Source organism: Sander vitreus, chromosome 4 (genome assembly GCF_031162955.1).
Source record: "Sander vitreus isolate 19-12246 chromosome 4, sanVit1, whole genome shotgun sequence".
NCBI classification, from domain to species: domain Eukaryota; kingdom Metazoa; phylum Chordata; class Actinopteri; order Perciformes; family Percidae; genus Sander; species Sander vitreus.
This window is the reverse complement of record NC_135858.1, coordinates 26,578,158-26,600,506: the sequence shown is the minus strand read 5'-3', so window position 1 is coordinate 26,600,506 and position 22,349 is coordinate 26,578,158. Positions and strand designations below refer to the sequence as shown.

General features: G+C 41.0%; 1 protein-coding gene across 5 annotated transcripts in view; it reads left to right on the top strand.

Moving 5' to 3' along the window:
- The first annotated feature begins 5,862 nt into the window (after positions 1 to 5,862).
- The window catches only part of ccdc71 (coiled-coil domain containing 71), a 37,051-nt gene continuing 20,564 nt past the window's right edge, over positions 5,863 to 22,349 (top strand). Inside the window, exons 1-4 of one of the 5 annotated variants that reach the window (XM_078249227.1) lie at positions 5,916 to 5,984; positions 12,881 to 13,472; positions 14,166 to 14,679; positions 14,789 to 14,932. The gene's annotated coding sequence lies outside the window, so the exon portion shown is untranslated. Of the gene's footprint in view, positions 5,985 to 12,880; positions 14,680 to 14,788; positions 14,933 to 22,349 lie in introns of all 5 variants that reach the window. The other 4 variants (XM_078249226.1, XR_013501910.1, XR_013501909.1 and 1 more) reach the window with 4 other exon arrangements.

The following is a 22,349-nucleotide window of genomic DNA, read 5'->3' as shown; positions in this document are numbered from 1 at the left end:
AGTGCAGATTTAGATGCCCCCCCACATATCAATACTCCTTCAGAATGGCTCACTATCATATCAAAGATCTTCTTAAAGAACGAGATGTTACTTTCAGAAGGAGCGTATATGTTCAGTAAGGTGATCTCTGTCCCTTCTAATATTCCTCTAACCAGGATAAATCTGCCCTCCTTATCTTTCTGAACATATGTCTGTTCGAAAGTTATTTTGTTAGAGAGTAAAACAGCAACACCTCTCTTATGCTTGGATTTGTATAATGAAAAGAATATATTTGTGAAGCCCATTTTCTTAATTTTTCATGCTCCACATCATTTAAGTGTGTTTCTTGTAGGTAAACAACTTGTGCCTTCTCTTTTTTCATTTTTGAGAGTATCTTACTACGTTTTACTGGGTTTAATATTCCATTAACAATGAAAGAGACAATCCTGAGTTTTTGATTAGCCATTCCTTTTTTTAAGTAAACTTAAATTGCCGTCAATGTGTGCTACAGACCCTCCCTCTGGTAAGACACTGAAATAGGAACGTGGACGAATACAGGTATTAACATTGAACGAACTAAACACAAACCGAACAGTAGCTTCCAAGGGTAAGGTTTTTGTGAAATGAACCCTTAAACAGCCAGAGTATCTCTGGCTTTGGAGGGAAAGCCTCCTTAGACACCTATGGGTGAAGGGCCCTCCGTAGCAGCTTAGTCCATTAAATGTGCATCCCATTAAGTGTTCAGTGTTTTCAGCCTCCGACTTATTTTAACACCTCGTGCTTATAGAATCTTCTTTGAAACATTCTCATCACTTTTTAAGCAGATGTTTGTCCAAGACCTGGAGTTTTTCTCTGATTTCGGCTCTCCGAGGTGAGTCTCTGCCACGTGTCACTCGTCCTCCTCTCGCTGTACGCCAGGGGTTCCGGTTCAGCTTCTCGAATGGGTCCTCCGGTGGGGGCACCACTTTAACCGGGAGACCTCTGTCCTCCATGTCTCTCGTGGCCTCGTTGATCGTGTGGTAGAGTCATGTCCCCTCCTCGTAAAAGACCCGTAGCCTGGCTGGATATGGAGTCTGGAAGCGGATCCTCTTCTCATTTAGTATTCGCTTCACCTCGTTATATTCCTTCAGCTTGGTCAGGACGGCGGTAGGGTAGTCGTGATCAAAATATATTCTCTGCTCGTTGAGGAGGATTTCCTTCTTTTCCCTGCCCTACGCAGAACTTCTTTTGTTTTATATCTGTGAAATTTAATCACTATCGACCGGGGTTTGCCTGTGGCTGCAGGTTTTGCGGCTAGCTCTCTGTGCGCTCTTTCAATGAGTAGTTCAGTTGTCGGAGGAAAGTCCAGTTTTTCTCTGAGGAGTGTTTCAATAAAAGCCATCGAGTTTCCATCCTCGTTTTCCGGTACATTGTACAGTCTGATATTTTCCCTCCTTGCTCTTCCCTCTTGGTCGATCAGCTTCTCCTCGTGTTGGCGTTGAGCTTTATGCATGCTTCTCATCACTTGTTCCACTGTTAGCATCCTAGCTTCGACATCGTCAATGCGGTCCTCTGCTTCTTTAATCCTCTGGTTTGTTTTATTAATCTCGTCTTTTATGTAATCTAACTGTTGGCTGTTCTCTCTTCTGAACGCTTGGATTTCCTGCAGAATCCGCTCCATGTTCACCTTTGGTTTTTCGTAGCCTCTCTGCCGTCCACCATCTTTGCCATTAGCATTCGCCTCTGTAGCTCGCGATTCCTCGTCATTCTCGTTAAACTCCGCTGTGCTTTTCTTACTTTTCTCCCTCGTCTCCATTGTTGCCCAGCTATCCAATTGTTTTTGGTATTTCTTGGGTTTATTCTCTGATTAGCGGGGTGTTATAGTATTCTGTCGGAGGAGACCGTTTTTCACACTGCCATCTTGGTGGTGGCGGAACCGGAAGCCCTCTTAAGCGCTAATTTATGTTGAAAATGTCTTTACTTATGCAAAGGAAAACAATTAATGCAGTAGGTGACAATTAATATATATATATATATATATGAACTCAGCAAAAAAAGAAACGTCCTCTCACTTTCAACTGCTTTTATTTTCAGCCAACTTAACATGCGGAAAACTTTGTATGAACATAAAAAAAATTCAACTACTAAGAACTAAACTGAACAACGTTTCACAGACATGTGACTAACAGAAATGGAAAAATGTGTCCCTGAACAAAGGATGGTCAAAATCAAAAGTCACAGTCAGTATCTGGTGTGGCCACAAGCTGCATTAAGTACTGCAGTGCATCTCCTCCTCATGGACTGCACTAGGTTTGTCAGTTCTTGCTGTGAGATGTTACCCCACTCTTCCACCAAGGCACCTGCAAGTTCCTGGACATTTCTGGGGGGCTTGGTTCTTGCCCTTAACTTCGATCCAACAGGTCCCAGACGTGCTCAATGGGATTGAGATCCGGGCTCTTCGCTGGCCATGGCAGAACACTAACATTCCTGTCTTGCAGGAAATCGCGCACAGAACGAGCGGTATGGCTGGTGGCATTATCATACTGGAGGGTAACCACATCAGGGAGGAGGATGTCTTCCCTGTAATGTTCTGCAACTTTTGATTTTGACCATACTTTGTTCAGGGACACATTTTTCCATTTCTGTTAGTCACATGTCTGTGAAACATTGTTCAGTTTAGTTCTTAGTAGTTGAATTTTGTTACGTTCATACAAAGTTTTACGCATGTTAAGTTGGCTGAAAATAAAAGCAGTTGAAAGTGAGAGGATGTTTCTTTTTTTGCTGAGTATATATATATATATATATATACTGTATATATAATGCAGTAAGGCTCTCTGGCATTCTGTATTGCTTTCAAATATTTATGTTATCACTGCTGAGTCAACACACATGTAGATATGATTTACTCTTCCCTCCCCCTTTGTCTTTTGTTTGCTGAAGTAACCTTTTTAAATGTACCTGTTCAGATTTGGCAACCCTCAACAAGCCAGAACCTGTTTTGGTGCTGGCTGCTGTTATGCCAGGCAGTCATCTCTTAGCCAGGATAGAACAGTGTCTACAACGCATAATCTGGCCCAGATTTGGCAACCATCAGTGGGCCAGAACCCGTTTTGGTGCTGGCTGCCGTTTCCTCCGGCAAATTAAATGGGGCAAAGCTGGCTCACATTTGGCCTCATGTAGCCGTAACACAGCCAAGTCAACCAACCACCAACCAGTCCGATGGCTACCTGGTGTATCACTCATGTAAATATTATAAGCACACACAGTAACTACAATATATGCTGTGGAAATATTTGAAACTGACATGAGAGTAGAACAATATAACACTGGGAAATTGCAAAGTACTGTCACTGGAGTTACTGTCTTTGAACTATACATTGGACATTAAAATGATCCAAAGACCTTTTCCTATTGTGGACCGAAGCCACGTCTTGGGCCTCCTGAAGGCATTGAAGCTTCATTCAGCTTCTGCGGATGACGCAGGCATGACTAGAAGCAATCTGACGAGAGCTTCCACTTCTTGAAACAAACTACGCCCCTTACCTGTCACTTACAATGTTGGCAGCCTCCTGACCTGACCTAGCGTGACCAAGTGTGACATGCCTGCATGTGTGTGTGTGTATGTGTATATATATGGGTGACATTATTGAACGTGGTGTGTTGGCATCTGTGTAGATACTGATCTGAAGTTAGTTTGGTAGGATTTGCGAAAAACCATCCTGCGAAAACACTTAAAAAGTGACCTAATTATGCGTTACAACCGTGGACCTAGGGCACGTTCAAAACGTAGCAAACCGTAAACTGAAACAGTGGTGCGTTGAACACCCTGCTGTGTGCGCAAGTGCACTGCCTTTTTGTTATAACGAGTTTACATACATATCGCTTTTGATTGCTCTGACAGACCCACTAACTGAGAGACAACGTACCTCAGTGAACACTGTTTGAGATTGAACGTGCCCCTGACAACTCAGCAGAAGCCATGAACATGTGCTGCAAGGTTAAGATGGTCCACTACAAGGGTGTTTGAAATCATTGGGAAACATATATATACAGGTAAGAAGGATATATACATGTTTTGAGCCCCCTAAATGGTTGTTTTTACTTCTTATGGGGAGTGGGTTTTCTTTCATATTTTTTCAGGGAGACAAATCTACGTCTTCTAAATATTGGGGATGGACGTATCCCCTGAATCCCCCCCCCCCCCAAAAAAAAAATGGGAACATATAATCTGAGTGAAAATTGCTTTGCTATACTAGTTGTAGGCTACAAAAAATAATAGTAGCTATAGCAATATATCAACTATAATCGGTAGTGATGGAAGAAATATTCAGATCTTTTATTTAAGTAGAAGTACCAATACGAGATGGGTGGGTTTTTGTTACGTTACACACAAAGCTAACTGGCTATAGTTAGCCTGTACGTATGCTAGCGGAATTAGCTAACGTTGCGTAGCCAGCCAGCAACTTCGGCAATCAGCAGAAGTTTCGGCGAGCTAACCACGACAGTACTGTCACCCACAATCAACCTCTGCTGCTAAAAACAGTCAACCTGCAGTGATGTTTGAAATGGAGACACGTGGATGTGTTAGCTGTCGTGGTTAGCTCGCCGAAACTACTGCCGAAGTTGCTGGCTGGCTATGCAACGTTAGCTAATTCTGCTAGCATACGTACAGGCTAACTATAGCCAGTTAGCTTTGTGTGTAACGTAACAAAAACTCACCCATCTCGTAGGAGCGAAGCTTAACATTTCATTCAATACAATTATAGTACAAAAAGAGCGCTAACGCCACATGTCTTATGTTGACAACGTGGACGCAGATATAGGAAACTCCGAAGGCAGTTGTAATATTTACCTAGCCGTCTAGGCTAACGCTGTTGCGCTAACATTAGCAAAACGTCAGCGTAGTGTTAGCTAGCTGTCTAAACTTGTGAAAAGCCTAACAGCATCCCCGTCCAAGTAATAAATAAACACTAGGCAAATATGTTGTTACTGGAGCTAGTAGGCTACCATCAAAACGTGAGCTATCTAATCGAAAATGTGTTTACAACGTCGGGGAATTTCACAGGTGGGACTAGCAAGTTAGCCCATAGCTAGCATGATGCCTTCTATTTCTAGATCTAGATAAGTTTACCGGTACTTATCTGAACTAAAGACATGATCACTGTCACTAGATATAAAGAAAACATTGACTTTCACTCGGTGCTATTCACTGACAGTAAAAACACCTCTTCCTCATCCCAGTCAGTCACCATAGTTCTAGTACTAGGCTCAGGCGCGTCTCCCCAAAGTGACGTCATCACCAAATTGCGTTATAAAACCCACTAATACCAAAAACGTTTTTGGAGGCATTTTTAACAATGATATACATATGTTGAGTGCTTTATGTATCCATTAATCAACAGTGGTGGTTAACCTGCAACATGGGCTTTAACCTAAAATAATCATAATGTATTGGTTGATTTAGATTGTGTATTAACAATAAAACTAGAGTAGAGTAACTAGTAGCCTAACTATGCTGTCAAATAAATGTAGTTGAGTACAGTACTTAAGGAAATGTAGTTAAGTAGGATACATTCCACCACTGATAATCTGTAAGGTCACCAAGATGGCTGGTTGGTTGTTGAAGCGAAGAATTTTAGTCACAAACACAAAAATAGGCATAAACCCCGCCCAGTCGTGACGTCATAACGTACTTAGGTTTCTTGCTTGAGAGAGCCACTGTTCAAATTAATACTGTGATGTGAAATACCGTAAAAACATGTTTTGATTATCTTGGGATTTATTGTGGATTTAGTTTCAGAACGGATTTTTCTGGTTGAACCTAAGAATATTTTTCAGTCACTTGTGCCCGTTCCCCACCCCCACCCCTCGGCGGGGTTAACAGAGCCCGCCCCCTCTCCTCTCTCCCCGGCTGCCTCCGCCTCTCTTCCCTGGTCTGTCATCCACACCGCTGTTGTTGCAGCCATTTTACTGTGAAGCGTCGGCACAGCGGCGACCGGAGGATGCCGAAACAGCGCCGTTAAAAGGTAATTCCGCTTTTTTGTGGAGCGCTTTCATTCACATTGGTTACCTTAACGTTTCCGACTCAGCAAATACGTCGGATAATGTCTGGCGAGCTGAGGGTCCATGCCGGTGTTGGCTGGAGGGTCTGTGGGATCCTCTATAACTAGTAGCTGCTCAGACAGAGGAAAGATTGCTGGGAGAGTGTTTGTCGAGCAAGGCTTGTCGCTGGCAGTTTACAAGTCTGTGTGAAAAATGGCGACGTCTTTCATCAAACCACTAAAAGTTGTAAATGAGCCTCTATGCAGCAGTTACATTAATGTGTATCTGGCTGTAGTTTAGGTGTTCTGGAGCGCAGTGTTCTACAAATTAAATGAGTCTTGTTGGCGCGTTCGTTAGGGGGGCGCTCGAGAGCTATAGTACGACGTAGGTTTGCGCATGTTTTTGTAGCTTAGCCCTTAGTGGCTAGTTTGTTTATTTTAGTATTTTATGTAATTTAAAAAAAATGTAGTGACACCAGCAGGCTATAGGTTTCTTTGTTCTTATAAATCAAGTAAACAGTCTGTTTTGGGTTAGTTTTGTTGACCTGTAATCTCCATGGATGTATAATAATAATAACTGGATACCTATCTCAGAGTGGCGCTTGTTTAGTTCAACGGAGTTGCTCGCCTGGCTCATACTGCAAAAAAGTTTCTAAGCTTCCGGGTTTACTTTTGTGATATGCGGCCCACTGACTATGCACAATAGTTTCTCTCCCGCTGGCCCCGTCCACAAGTTCCTGCTCAGCCTATGGACTTTTTATTGTGGAACTTAAGGTAAGTTTTTCAAATCCAAAACATCCATGGAAATTTTTTTTTGTATTATAATAGAGTCATAATCAACCTTGTTTGCAGTCCGAAGAGCCCTGACATGAGTTTTACAAACGTCTTATTACAAGGGTGGCCTATGGGGAGAAACCGTTTTGCCAATTTTACGTTGCAATACCATGAGTGGCCACTGAAAGAAATGCTGGTGATGTACAATCCTGACAGTAAAATGGTGGTTTAGTACAGAGAAGATTGAAAGAAGCTTACTGTGACTACTGATTAGAGCTTGCATAGTCTCGCATTGCGAGACCTCAGCGCTGCAGAGTAAGGTCTGGCTTCACCACACATACATTCCAGGATAGGAGAAAGAGATGCTCTGGGTTGTTTGCATTACTTTAAACCAATCACGCTAAGCTCCAGACGCAGCGATGGTGGCTCTGCAAAATAGTCTTGGGAAGGAACTTGTTTTGGTGGAACATTTGCAAGAAAACGCCACATACAATATTAAATTAAGTTTAGCCCTAATTCCCCGAAAGAACCAAGCAGGCCTGTCTTGTTGCACGATCCCAAATTTCTTGAAAACTTGCCATTTTCAGCGTTTAGCTTGCTAGCGGGAAGTTTGTTGTTTCCCGAAGTGAACAGGAGTTTGAGAACAGTAACACAGAGAGTAGAAGGCAAGGCACGTGTCCGTCAATTATCCTCGAAATGTACTTTACTAGTCCGATCACTACTGCGCAGATTCTGGCTCCAAAATTACAAGATGACAGCGGTACGGTATTCAGTAAAAAGTTCCAGAAAAAAATGATTACCAATACATTTTTGCTTATCTGCGGCCCCCCGTGAAATTGTCAGAGTAGCAGGAGTCAGATTATACTCATTACTTGAGGAGACAATGGCAGATGATTTGGTGTTAAAGTGAAAGGCATAAGTGCAGAATCTGATCATTTACATCATATATAATAGGGGTGTGCATCTCTCCCTTATAAGACAATCCGATACATATCTAGATACATGGGCTACGATACGGTTCAGGGACAATACTTTTTAATATGAAACGATTCAGTTTGATCAATGCTAAAACGATTCGGTGCGATTCGATGAGATATGATTCAATGTGATACAGTTAATATTAGTTTAATGTAAACACATTCATTTCCCATTATAGCTCCATATTAAATCAAACAGCCTCCTTGCTGCTGTAATCTGAGAGACAGTAACTCAAACATAGGTCCACGTTACACAGCCATTGTGAGCACTCCAATAATGAGCATATACAGTATTGCAGAAGTACATGTGAGCATAATAATACCGTTGTGAGCGTTTGCATTTATGCTAATGTAACTGAGCACCTTAAAAACTGAAAATAAACTTAACACACCCAAATGCATATCTAAATATATTCACACCATACCAGTCTACTCAAATGTTTATAAACGCACACATGAATGCATGACTCATAGACTGCAGCTAGTACATTTTATATCTACCATGCATTTCTCTCACCGCTAGCTCCAAAAATGAAACCTTGAGTCAGCAAATGTATTTTCTGCAAAACAAAACGAAGACACTGATTGGCTGATCCCTGCCACCCCGAACATTACTCAATCAAATTTTATTTAAAGTGTAAAATCACCATTCAACATGGTCTCAGTGCACCTTAAAATTAAAGGAACACAGAAATAACAGACAGAAACAAAACAATTGAACAAGCAATGGACAGCATTAAAGCAGTAATAATAAACACTACAAAAGTGAAAAGGTTTTGTTTGCGAAGGATGCAGAAAGATGATGTGTTATGGTTGGCTATAGTATAATGAGTAGAGGTGGCTTTTAAATCTAGATTTGAAAATGTCAACTGAGTTAGCTTCTTCTAACATGTTGTGGGAGGCTAGGGGTGTGCAAAAAAATCGATTCACATTCGTATCGCGATTCAAGCTCTAGCGATTCAAAATTGATTCATAGAATTCCAAATATATATATAATTTCTTTTAATTCTTTTTAATTGTATGTACTGCAATCACATGGGAAAAGTAACTACATTTACATACTGTGAGTCGTTTTTAAATTGACTCTTGAGATCAATCTTGACATTTTCTGAATCGTGCACCCCTATGGGAAGCCATTCCAAAGATGAGGGTCACTGTAGGAGAATGGTCTATAACTAAAAGATTTTTTGTGTGACCAGGAGACAAGAATCAAGGGAGCGGAGAGTGCGTGTTGATGTATATGGTGTAATCACCTCAGATAAATAAGGTGGTTCGAGTCCATGAAGGGCTTTATATGTTAAAAGAAGAACCTAAAATCAGCTCTAGCTTGCACTGGGAGCCAGCGAAGAGAGGCCACAACGGGTGTTGTGTGATCATATTTTCTAGTTTTTGTCAGGATTCTGGCTGCAGTGTTCTGAGCAAGGCTTCAAGTGGCACAGTTTGGAAGACCAGAAAAAGGACATTGCAGTAATCAAGTCGGGAAGACACAAATGCATGGATTACTGTTTCAGCATCACAAAATGATGCAATGCAGTGTTACTTGGATGGAAAAATGCTGTCTTGGTAATAGCCTTGATGTGAGATTGGAATGTCAGGCGAGGATCCAAAATCACACCAAGGTGTTTGATGCTCGAGCTTTCAGAGATAATGCAACCATCAATATTAATACACAGATTCTTAAACAAGTGACCATGTTTGGCTGGTTTTACTACTAATAGCTCTGTTTTATCATCATTCAACAGCAGAAGGTTCATACCGATCCATCTTTCTGACACACATGCCTCTAAATTTAGGAGTTGGGAAAGGTTGTTTGGCTGTACAGGTACATATAGCTGGGTATCATCAGCATAGCAGTGAAATTTAACATTGTGAGATTGGAATGTCAGGCGAGGATCCAAAATCACACCAAGGTGTTTGATGCTCGAGCTTTCAGAGATAATACAACCATCAATATTGATACACAGATTCTTAAACAAGTGACCATGTTTGGCTGGTTTTACTACTAATGGCTCTGTTTTATCATTCAACAGCAGAAAGTTCATACCCATCCATCTTTCTGACACACATGCCTCTAAATTTAGGAGTTGGGAAAGGTTGTTTGGCTGTACAGGTATATAGCTGGGTATCATCAGCATAGCAGTGAAATTTAACATTGTAGATGCTAATAACGTCAGCAAGGGGAACAATATAGATGGAAGAGCATTGGGCCAAGGACAGATCCCTGGGGTACACCAGATTTCACTTTAGAGGAGTCAGAATTGGTATTGCTGTAGTTGACTTGTTCAGTTCGATTTGATAAATATGACTGAAACCATGAGAGGACTGTCCCCTGTACACCAGTATAATTCTCCGGTGTAAGAGCTGTGGTCCACAGTGTCAGGAGGAGCGGCAAAAGAGCTGTTGAGTCAGAGTTGGCAGTAATTATTAGATCATTTACTACTCTGCCCAAGGCAGTTTCAGTTGAGTGATGGGATTTGCAGCCAGATTGAAATTTATTAAAACGATTGTTGTCAGATAAATTTGCAGTAAGTTGGCTCGCAACAGCGCGTTCAAGGAGTTTTGGCATATAAGGTAGATTAGAGATTGGCTATAATTGTTAAGAACTTGTGGGTCATTTGTTTTTTTAAACAGCGGTTTGAACCCACGGAAAACGACAGATTAATAATATTAAGAATATATCTACTTGAAACAGGAAATGGCTCTTTAAAAAGATTAGATGGTAATGGATCTAGTATGCAGGTTGTAGATTTTGAGGCAGTTACCAGACTGGCAAGGACCTCAGGGAAAATGGTTTGGAACCACACAGTCGCTTTTTGGTGCAAACGCACATGTTTAATATCGTTTGGTCCTGTCGTCCACACGAATCCAGTAAACGCACTGCCTGAAAACACACTTTTTTGAAACCTGGTCCCAGGGTGAAAACTGGCTCCCTTTTGGCTTCGTTTGGACGGCGAAACCGCATACTTATTGTATCGATGATGTCATCGCCACACCCCTCGACCTCTTAGCGAGCATATCCCATCTCCATGGTCAAACAAGCTCACTTCATCTAAATACTTGTCTAAATAAATGTCTCTGCTCCCTGACTAGGCCTGCACGATATTGGAAAAAACTTACATTGCGATATTTTTTCCCCTGCGATATATATTGCGATATGAAAAAAAAGACAAGAGGACATAAATAGCCCTATTTAGAAATACTAAATCATTCTCAACTACTGGGGTGATTTTGTAGGGGAGTGCATCTACAAAGAAAATAAAAATGAAAAAGGAAATTTTCTTATGTGAACCAGTCTTTGTTGAACTTTAATGCTTTACAAAAACCAAAGCAAGTAAGCGCTGTGATTACTCTTCTGAAGTGATTTTGGAGAGGGAAATTAGGAAGAAATACACTGGTTGACTGACATGACACCATTGTATTCCTATAATATCAATCCAGGCTAAAGTGAATGATATTAATAATGCATGCATATTGCTTCCTCTAAATTTCAGGTTGTGGTCGACTAGCGGGGCCTGCTTTGGTTGTTTGATTAAAATTGATCATGATTGTTGGTTTGCTGTGCATGCAGATCCTGCATGTCACACTCTTGCAACAAACTCTGTATCCAAGAGCACTTAAATCAGTGTAAATGACGTTATATCAGAAACAGACTGCTGTTGTAGATTAGTGTTACGTTTCCGGCGTCGCAGTTCCGAACCATAACGTTAGTTGGGACAGACGCCTTGTTTCTTTAGGCTAACTATGTTAGCTTTAGCCTGGCTGGTAGCAGCTTTCTGCGGTGAAAAATGGCCGGGATATGTCGTGATTACGTTGCATTGATCAGGTGATTTAGTTTGTCTTTGCAGCGAACATAAAACACTGACTACTATAGCTTCACTCCCCATGGAAAAGCATGTGCATCACTGTGTTAGCGGCAGCTGCCGCTTACGGTACTCTTCTACACACGGGAGAGCCTCCCTTCCCATAGCTGCTATGGTTATCTGTTTATGAAGTGGAAGTAGACAACTTATCAACTAGCTAGCTAATCTGACTGCTTATCAACTCCTTGAATGGATTATAGTAACTTTTAGCACGGCTTATTGTAGAAAGGCTACTGCAAGAAAAACGTGTAGATTATCAAAAAGACATTGGATCATTGATGTTTGTTTGACTGCCGACGTTAGCTAGCTGGCAGAGCTAACGTTAGTGTGCTAACGTTAGCTCTGCCAGCTAGCGCGCTGCAATCCTGTCCGATGGCAGACCGAATTGCAAAATATAAAGCAATCCAACAGCACATTATACAATGTAAACAAAGACGTTTTCTTGCGGCAGCCTTTATAAAATGAGCAGTGGTGAAAGTTATTATAGTCCATGGATGTATTAAGAGAACATTAGTCTAACTAGTCATGTTATGATGGGAAGTGGAAGTGACAATGTTCTTCTCCGTTTTTTGGTGAATTTCTCTAGCAGAAACAGCGCCACCTATAGGCCTGGAATATGAAGTAGTGCGTTGAGTCAGTTACAAATGGATCAGTTAGCTAACTATTAACTATTCTTGAAACGAATCCAGGGAAGACGGGTAACAAAAAGATCGTTTCGGTACGTAGCCTGAGTGAATGTCCTAAAAGGCAGGGTTGGTAACAGGGTGGCCGCGGGTCCTTAAAAAGTCTTAAATCACTTTTCCTAAAAATAAGGCCTTAAAAAGTATTAAATTGTCTTAAATTCAGATTGGATAGGTCTTAAATATGTTTGTGTCATGTCACCGCGAAAATGCAGGCAATCCTAACCCTAACCCTCTGCCAGCCAGGTCGAATATTTTTTACGCAAGGTACCGTGACCCCATTTGTACATGACCTATCCCCTGACCAATCGGCTATCCTAACCTTAACCACTCAAGGTCAAATGCCTAACCCCAACCAATCGAGCTGCTTCGTGGGCGGGTCTTGGCGTGGCCATAGTCAGTGGGATTCGTAATTTCGCGGGATTCGTAATTTCGCCGCATACAGGTAATACAGCAATGGTTGATAGCCACCTAGAAACATGGGGAAATGCAAGTTCAATTACAAATGGCTTGAAAAGAACGAGCATTCTCGGTTATGGTCGGTGCCTGGAAGTGTTTTATGAAGCGAACTGCGTTATGTGTTATGGAAGAATTTCAGACTTGGGACAGTGGGGATCAGAGTGGTGGAATCGCACGTACAGAGCAAAAAACACAGAGACTACGTAAAGACACGCCAGCAGCCCGCCATTGCTAGTTTCTGCTCCACCATTTCCACCGCTAGCAACGATGCCAACGCTACAACGCTGGATGTTACGATGGGAAATCCACTGCCAACAATGCCAGCTGACCTCCGAGCAATTTGTGGCTCTACGCCAACACTTCGAGTAGAGGTGATTTGGGTGCTGAGGACGGTGACGAGCCACAATTCATACAGGTCTAATGACGGGATTGAAGAAATGTTCAAAGCAATGTTTCCAGATTTGGGGCTTGTACAGTCATTTACCTGTGGAAAAGACAAGACCAGATACGTGGCTACCATATATCAAAAAAGAGCTCATCACCGAAGTCCAAAAATGCGGTGCATTTGTAATTATGTTCGACGAGACACTGAACCAGACAACCAAAAGCAAACAACTGGACTTGCATGGGCGTTATTGGTTAAATGACCACGTCCAGTCAAGATTCTATGGAGCACAGTTCATGGGCCATGCAACTGCCCAGGACCTACTTCAGCATTTCAAAGTAAGTTTGCCATAAATATATTTATTAACTAACCTCTTGTATATGTTGTGTATCATATAGTTAAGCCTTACTGATTTGTTTTGTTCAATAACAACTATGGTTAGGGCACTATATGTTAATTAGACAAATTTAAAATGAAATATGAATTAAAAACAGCCAAATTGAGTTTTAGAATGGTAGTAGAGTCTGGTGTTTACCTGCCAATATGTCTAAATAGTATACAGTGCTGCTCATAAGTTGAAGAACCCATGCTAAAGTTGACTAAAAAGAGGAATTTAAAAAAAATCATCTTTTGGAAATTGATCTTAATGCCTTAATTAAAAGAAGTAGGAAAAATCCAACCTTTAACAACCTTTCTTTGTGAATGAATAATGTATCATAAATAAATAAATGTTCTTCCTTAAAATACAGGTGGCATAAGTACGTACAGCCCTATGTTAAATTCCCATGCAGGCAGGCAGATTTTTATTTTTAAAGGCCAGTTATTTCATGGATCCAGGATACTATGCATCCTGATACAGTTCCCTTGGCCTTTGAAATTAAAATAGCCCCACATCATCACATACCCTTCACCATACCTAGAGATTGGCATGGGGTACTTTCCATGAAATCATCTCTCAAAGCAAATCAAACCAGCTATTAGGCTAACTGAAAGAAAACCATGCCATAATGTCTGCGTGTTTTAATTTCCAGGAGTGTGTGCAGCAGCTTGACCTGAGAAATATGATTTCTATCTCAATGGATGGACCAAATGTCAACTGGAAGTCTTTTTCAACGCTCCAACAGGAACATGCAGAGGCATTTGGAAGTGCCCAGCTGATTGTGGTGGGGAGCTGTGGGCTTCACACACTCGACAATGCCTTCAAAAGTGGCTTCAGTGTCTGGCAGCTGGAGAAGGTGCTCAAGGCATTGCATGCACTCTTTCATAATACCCCTGCTAGAAGAGAAGATTTCTGCACTTTGACCAAGACATCTGTGTTTCCCCTACCGTTCTATGGGCATCGCTGGATAGAAAACCAACCCGTCGTCGACAGGGCTATTACAATATGGCCAATGATCATGATGTATGTGGATGCAGTGAAACATAATGGCCAAGTTGCACTTCTGCATGGCTGTCTCTAGGACCTTCACCACCTTTTTGACCAGATATCAGACAGATGAGCCTGTGATGCCATTCATCAGTAAAGATCTGCCTATTCTCATAAAGGTAATAGATAAATAAAGTGTATGAAAAACTATTTTAATTCAACAATTCCAACACTTTTATTTTTAATTTGTATTGTTATTTATATATGTTGTACTGTTTATGTTCTCAGAGCCTGCTGAAGAGGTTCATCAAGGCAGAGATCCTTAATGACATCACAGCACTGCAAATGGTCAAACTGGACACAACTGCCAAGGAAGCAAGAGCTCGCCTAAAGGATGTGGACATTGGATTAGGAGCAGAAGTAGTCCTAAAGGTAAAGGCAAATGTGTCAAAAATCAAACAATGGTTAAGGTACAGGAAATCAAAACTTTATTTTTGCATAAAACTTTTAGTCAGTCTCACAGGCCCTCCTCCCCTCTTCTGTTAGGAACTCCAAAGTAGCCCCAACAGCTGCGTAGGCGAGCTCAGTGTGTTGGCATTTAGACTGCATGGACTGTTTGACTAACATTGTCAAGAAAATGCAAGACAAGAGCCCACTGAAGTACACCATTGTGAGGCAGATGGCATGTTTGGACCCAGCGAACATGTTCTCAGACCCCGACTTGTGCTATGAAAGGAGTTGTTCAGAGGTTCTGCTGGTACTTATGATTTAGAAGTCTAGCAGATTGTACACTGTCACACTTAATGTGATTTTTCTTTTTTTGTGTTTTGTCTGTCTAAACTTTTTCATTACATTGATAGTTTTTTTTAAAATTATTTTGTGTTAATCTGTTTTACGAAAGGTGATGTGATTGTCCAGCAATTTAGAAATTTCAAAAATCATTCTCCTTCCAACCAATGCTTACAAGACTGGACGTTTTCTTGCATGGGCTCCTCCATCAATCCTACCCTGAACTCTGGACTTTCTCCAGGAAACTTCTGCTCCTCTCCCATGGCCAAGCAACAGTTGAGAGGGGCTTTTCTGTAAATAAGGAGATAGAGGCTGATAACATGAAGGAGGACACAGTGGTTGCTCAGAGGATGATATGTGACTACGTCTCTGTCTGTGGGGGGGGTCTCAAAGTACCTCTGACAAAGGAGCTTTTGGCAGCTGCATCTTCAGCGAGGTCTTAGTATCGGCTACACCTGGACCAAGAAAAGAGAAAGCCTGCGTGCAATGCACAAAGAGAAAAGTTGCAGAAGACCATCTTGAGCAGCTCAAAAAGAAGATGATGATACTGATTGAGGTAGCAAACAGCCTGGAAAAAGATGCAGACAAACTGGCAGATCAAGCTGAGGGTCAATCAGGCACACTCATGGCCCAGCTAATCACCAAGTCAAACATACTCAGAAAAAGATACAAAGGATAAATCACAGAACTCAAAGAGGTTGAGAAAGTGCTGGATGATCAATCAGCAGAACTCAGGGATTTTCTTCCTCTTCCTTACCTTCCTGCCTCTCTTTTTCAAGTGTTCATGTGTTCAGTTGTGCACATGCACATTATTATAAATTGGTAAGTACACTGTTTTGGGAAGGCTTTCTCGAGTGCCAAGTCAGTGTTTTGTTTATTGTTATATAAAAAGGATTGTTTTCCAAGTATATTCACAAAAGCTCAGGAGTAGACATATGAACTTATGTTACTAATTATATTATGTAAATGTCTTTGCATTTTAAAAGCAGCTGGAATTGTCATTTATTTTTTTTGTTCAAAAGGAAGTGTTTTTTTTTACTTGATTTTATAAGCATTTGTTCATGGGACCTAAATGTTCTGAAAATATTGTAATAAATATAATTTAGGACAACAATGGCATTTTTGTGTTGTCCTTTCGCATTACACACATTTAGTCAATGTTCTTGAACTCAACCAATTATTGTCATTTTACCATACTGTTCATTTTGAACAGTGTGTTTACTTGGAAAGAGACTGCATATTTCCACTTTTGATTTGTATTTCCATTGTAACGTTGGTCTTAAATTTCATTCAGAAGTGGTATTAAAAAGTCTTTAATTTAACTTGTTTATACCTGTAGCCGCCCTGTGGTAAGGTTGAGAAGCTAGTAGGGTTGCACGATATTGACAAAATTAATTTCGATATAAAAAATAGGTTTGTTGTATTGCCTCTTGTGCCGTTTCCCACCATTCGACACGTTTTGCATCGTGCATTAGCCTGTGAAACATCTGTTGGCTTAGCCAAAGTATTTCCAAGCTACCGAGGAGGCATTACTTTTGGCCACTAACGTTGCCTGTTCAATCTGTTATTTCGTCTTTTTCCTGAGCAACACTAATTTTTTTTACTTTTGTGTTCTTTCTTTAGCTCCACTGACTCCCTTTGCTCTCTCTTTGGGTCCTTCTTTTCTTTCGCTTCTCTGATTCATTTTGTTGTCTCTATTTCTTCACTTACACTGTCACTCTGTCGAAATATGCACACACATCACGTGGTGGTTCGCTCCATAGGATTTGTGATGTAGTGGACCTGTGCGCTGACGTGCACTAACGTGCAAGTGGCACGGTAGCTAGCCAATGAAACATGATCTATATAGCTTTTTAAGCGTGCTCTAAATCGAACACAACTAAGCCACACAGCCAACGGACGGGACGCATCGCTCCACAAAATAAACAAAATATCGCATACTTATTGTGACACTTTCGATAGAATATTGCGCAACGTGATATCGCGATAACTATATTGAGTCAATATCATGCAACCCTAGAAGCTAGCAAGATTTCCACGTAGCCGCTTACCGATTTTTTTTTTTTCCCTGCTAAAAGCTAAGGAGTTAGCCATCACAGGGGTGTCTTTGGTGTCTTTGTAGCCTTTACAGAACGTTTTCTATCCAGCCTGGAAGTTGTGCCTCTTTTCGGAGTTGTTCAGCAATACATCCAAACTCTTATATCCCAAGATTTATCCACTTGATGTCCATAATTTATCAATTTTCCGTCATTTTTGCCGCTAGCTCAATGCTAGCTGCCATTTTGAATATCCCATGATGCTTTGCGAGATTGTGTTGCCGTCTTTCAACCAATGGGAAGGCAGGTCCGTCATACAAAGAGTATATGGATTGGAAAAGATGGATCACTCCAGCGAATCCGAGCGAGAACAAAGGCTATAGAGTGGAAAGATAGATCACTCCAGTCTATTACTGTTCTACAGAGAAGAATGTTTTGAGATGTGGCACACATTTGGACCTTTTTTTTGAAGAAATGTAAATAGTTTGTTCTTTTACATGAGTTATAATGTTCATTATGTTTATTTTTGCACTGCATGACTCCAAATATATAGGAGAACTGTTTTAGGACATTGCTGTGTGTGTGATTTCAATAAATATGACATTATTATTTGGATTATTGGCATTGATATGGGCATTGATATGAGGGCAAAAGCGTACATATTGAAAAAATGTATATATTTTGTCAACTGTATAAGTTATGTTTATTTCTTCACAGTGTGACTCCTAATACATATGGGAACTGATTTAGACAGGAGATTGGCTTAGCTTTTATTGATATGTGTGTGATATCAATACATATCTGTGAGATTCATGTTCCGTTTTATTTATTTATTTGTCTCTAAGGTCATACAACCTTTTTTTTACATTCAAGTGACCTCACTGCAGCACAAATATTCTAATAGCCCAGTTTTTCCTGAAAAAAATGATGTACATAAATTGACTGTAGACAACAGGGTTGATGTTTTACAAGCTTTTTTAGAAAATAAAACCAGACGGACAATGAACTGTAAAAATGACCTTAGGTATCTGAGCGTTAAAGGATACCATTTTTGTATGAGCTACACTGAAGTTGGCAGTTTGATAAATGCAAGTTATTTCAATTGATATTCTGTAATATTTCAATCTTCGTGTGCTAAAAAGGCACATAAGTTCATGTAGATAGCAATACACATTCTCTTTTTTTGCCAAATAAATGAAAAGCTTGTTGAAATCATCAATGTCTTCCCTCTTGCTGTATCAAAATCTCACCTAGCTTTCCTCAGGTCCCAATAATGTGCTTAAAGTCAAGTCAAATTCAGTTTGTGCCTGATTACATGATGTAACTATTTTTTTTTAATACTGTATCCTACATTGTGGATAATTAAGCTAAATATCATATGCTGAAGTATATTTCTGGAGTGTTAAAGATTAAACGAAAAAATAACAAGAACCGAAAACCGTGACCCTAAAACCGTGATACGAACCAAATCGTGGGTTTTGTGAACCGGGCCACCCCTAGTTAGCGTACACTTTGTTGGACAAACCCCTGCAAAGGCCAGGTCTTGCAGTCTTAGAATTCCAATGAGGTTTTGCTCTATTCTTCTACATGGAACTGTAGATGAGGGGTCCATCCGCACTCACTGTAGTGATGCATGTATGATGATGCCCAAATATGTAATTTTGCTTTGAGTTGGTATTGTACCACTAATAGCTGATGTCACATGCCTGTTGTTCAATAATAGATTAGATTTATCCCAATTGATTTTATAGCCAGAGATTCAGCCAAATTTGTTGAAGATCTTAAGAATTGTTGGAATAGAGTCCTCAGGATCAGAGATGTACAGCTAAATATCATCTGCAAATAATGATATTGAGCTGCTATTGGATTTAATCTGGACATTACATATTTTGTTTTGCCTTATAGCTTGGGCTAACGGTTCAAGAGAGATCGCAAATAGCATGGGGGAGAGCGGGCATCCGTCGAGATCCCCGTTCGATGGGAAACGACCAATGCAAGCCATTGGTTGAGACTATGGCCGTGGGATTCGCATATGAAGTACGCACCATGTCAATGAATTTGGCCCCCAAACCAAGCCTCTCCATTACTTGCCACAAGTAGTTCCACTCTAGGCGGTCAAAAGCCTTTTCTGCGTCCACTGATAAACTTCTATTACATAAAAATAATGTAATAAGCGTGACGCTTTGGTATAAAGCCTGATTTGTCAAGAGTGACTAGCTTCTCAATAAAGCGTTCTAAGCAGAGTGCCAAGACTTTGGAATAGAGCTTAATATCAGTCCCGATGAGGCTGATGTGTCTATAATTTGAGCACTCTATAGATCTTTGCCATTTTTGGGTATAACAGAAATTAGTGCAGTGTTGGTGAAAAGTACCCAGTGTTTCCTCTATGTTGATAGCATAGTGGCGGTGCGCCACGGTAAAATTTCCAGCGCCATGGTATCAGAAATAGGGCAGACGCACAACAGGATTTCCACTATGTACACTACGCACCACCATTCCTTCGGCTGTTTATGAAAAGTGATAAAGTCGCAGAGCCGTCTGCTCTACTGAACTCAAGCGAACTGTCATTCGCTCTCTCTCCCCCTAGGGTGAGCAGAGCAACTGGAACAGTGACAGGACGTCATCACTCGCGAAGTCATGGCAACCAAATAAACAACAGGGCGAGTACTACTTCACTCAATAAGTGATAAACAGCGACGAAAGCCGCGACATGAAATCCGCACTCACAGTTTATTGGAAAATAGTGTTGGGCACACTGACTTTGATGAATTTACTGTTTATCAGACCCCAGATGAGACAAGAAGCTATTGTTAGCAAACGCTGCTGTGACGGTCCCTCTGCCTCTGACTCCCGCTGCAGGAGAACGCTGTATTCCTCCGACACGCTGTATTAACGTTACTGTTTTAAAACCGTTTTCCAGGTTAGTGGGGGTGCATACCGCTCAAAACCAACATGAAAAACGTAGCTAGTAATGTTCACTCAGCGTTTAGTTTTGTTGTTAAACTGTGTGTAAAATGAGCGGTGACGTTAAATCGCCCTACGGTACCGTCTATTTGCTGGATGGTTTCAAGGTAACGGTCGGCAGCTAACATTAGCAGATAAGCCCGTACAATTCTCCCCCCCGCCCCCCTTGTAAAATGATTTTTAACTGTTTTTAATGCTGATTTAAGTTCCTCTAATGTTATAGGTTGACCCAGTTCTTCTGCCTCCTCTGGGTTAAGAAGAGGCAGATTTAGCTCTTTTAGGAACTCCTGGCACTGTGTCGGATCTGGATTGCAGGAGGACTCGTACAACTTTGAATAAAAGGATTGGAAAGTGGCGTTGATATCTTTTAGGATTTGTTGAGATACCTCAGTCTGTGCGGATGCTGTTGATAGTAGCTCTGGACTCGCTTTGTTTTAATTTCAGAGCCAGCAATTTGCTTGGTTTGCAACCATTGAAATAATAATTTATCACTCTGTGCATTATGAATTCAGCTCTCCTTCTTAGCAAATAATTTAGCTCTGCTCGACTTGTGACTAAAAGAGTATGTGTAGATTCAGAAAAACGCGTCTTTAGAGACTGCTCCATAGAACGTTCTTCCAACGCCGCAATCCTTGCTTCTCTTTTTCTCTTCAAATTGACTGCAAAGGAAGATGTGAAATCTCAAATAAATCCTTTAGTTGCTTGCCAAATGAATGCCGGGTCCAAGAGTCAGTATTGATTGCTGTAAACTCTAAACTCTGCATCAAAGGCTGTGTTCTGGAGAAGGGAGTTTTGAAATTGCCACCTTCTAGATCTTTCTCCTAACATATCGTAATGGAATGTGGTTAACAGCGCATTGTGATCAGACAGAATTGCTGGTTCTATTGCTTTCATGTGGAACATTGCCTTATGCTCACTAGAGCACAAAATATAATAAATGCGGGAGTGGGTGAGGTGACGTGCAGAAAAGGTGTAATCCTTGCTAGTAGGATTGTGCATCCTCCATACATCTGTAAGATGGTGGGATTCCACAACTGCTCTAAACATGTCTTATGTGTGTTTCTGGGTCATTGTGTGGTTGCCCCCTGATCTATCCTGATTTAGATCTAGCACTGCATTCATGTCTCCCCCTATAATTAGTAAGGGTGTCATCATCGAAATGAAGTCACAATCTTGAATATCGAATAAAAAAAATGGAATCGTCGATACTGCCACGCCCCCATGTCACGTCCGGTCGGCTTGTCAAGCGGAAAAAACACGTGTTGAAGTGCTGCGAGTCAGTCAACCTCCTGTAACTTAGCTAGAGCCAGTCAAAAGATAGCATGGCAACTGCAGATGCTGGAGACCCATCGACAGAACTTGAGCCTCCTCCTCTTTCACTGAAGTGTGTGGAAGTATTTTGGATTTCCAGTGAGTTGTGTGTTGCTATGTGCGTGTACCATATTCTGTGTGTTTACCATTGCACATTAGCCTAGCAGCTAGCGGATAGTCCTTCTGCTTATAGCTTTATCCCAACAAAACCGCACGGTTGAATTTCAGCCTGCATGCACATTTTGTAGCCTAAACAGAGCAGCTTATATTGATTATATTAGAGAGAGCAACAAGTTAGCGGACTGCCCGAGTCGCCCTATTTGCTATCGTTCTGCTCAGCTGCTGTGCTGGCTCGATGGTGTTTTAAGCCCCCAACTAAGCCTTCAGGGCAGCACTGCGACCGTTGTCTTCAACCATAACCATTGCCTAATCCTAGTGCCTTCCAGGCAGCGCTGCCTGGAAGACTACGTTGGTGGCTTTAACACCAAACTCTGTGTGCTGCAAAGAGTCTGCCCTCAGAATAGTTTTTTTTTCTTTTAACTTTATTGACAAATTGTGAAGTTTCCAATTAACTGAAGATATGTTATTGTTGCATTATGTTGTTAATAAATGTTTTAAATTTGACAATGTCATGTGGTACATTGCGAACAAAGGTCAGATATTATATTACATACAAGTCTAGTCTAAAAATGGCATAGCAACCTGTGCTTTAAAAAAAGAAGTAAAAATCGAAAATCGAATCGTGACCT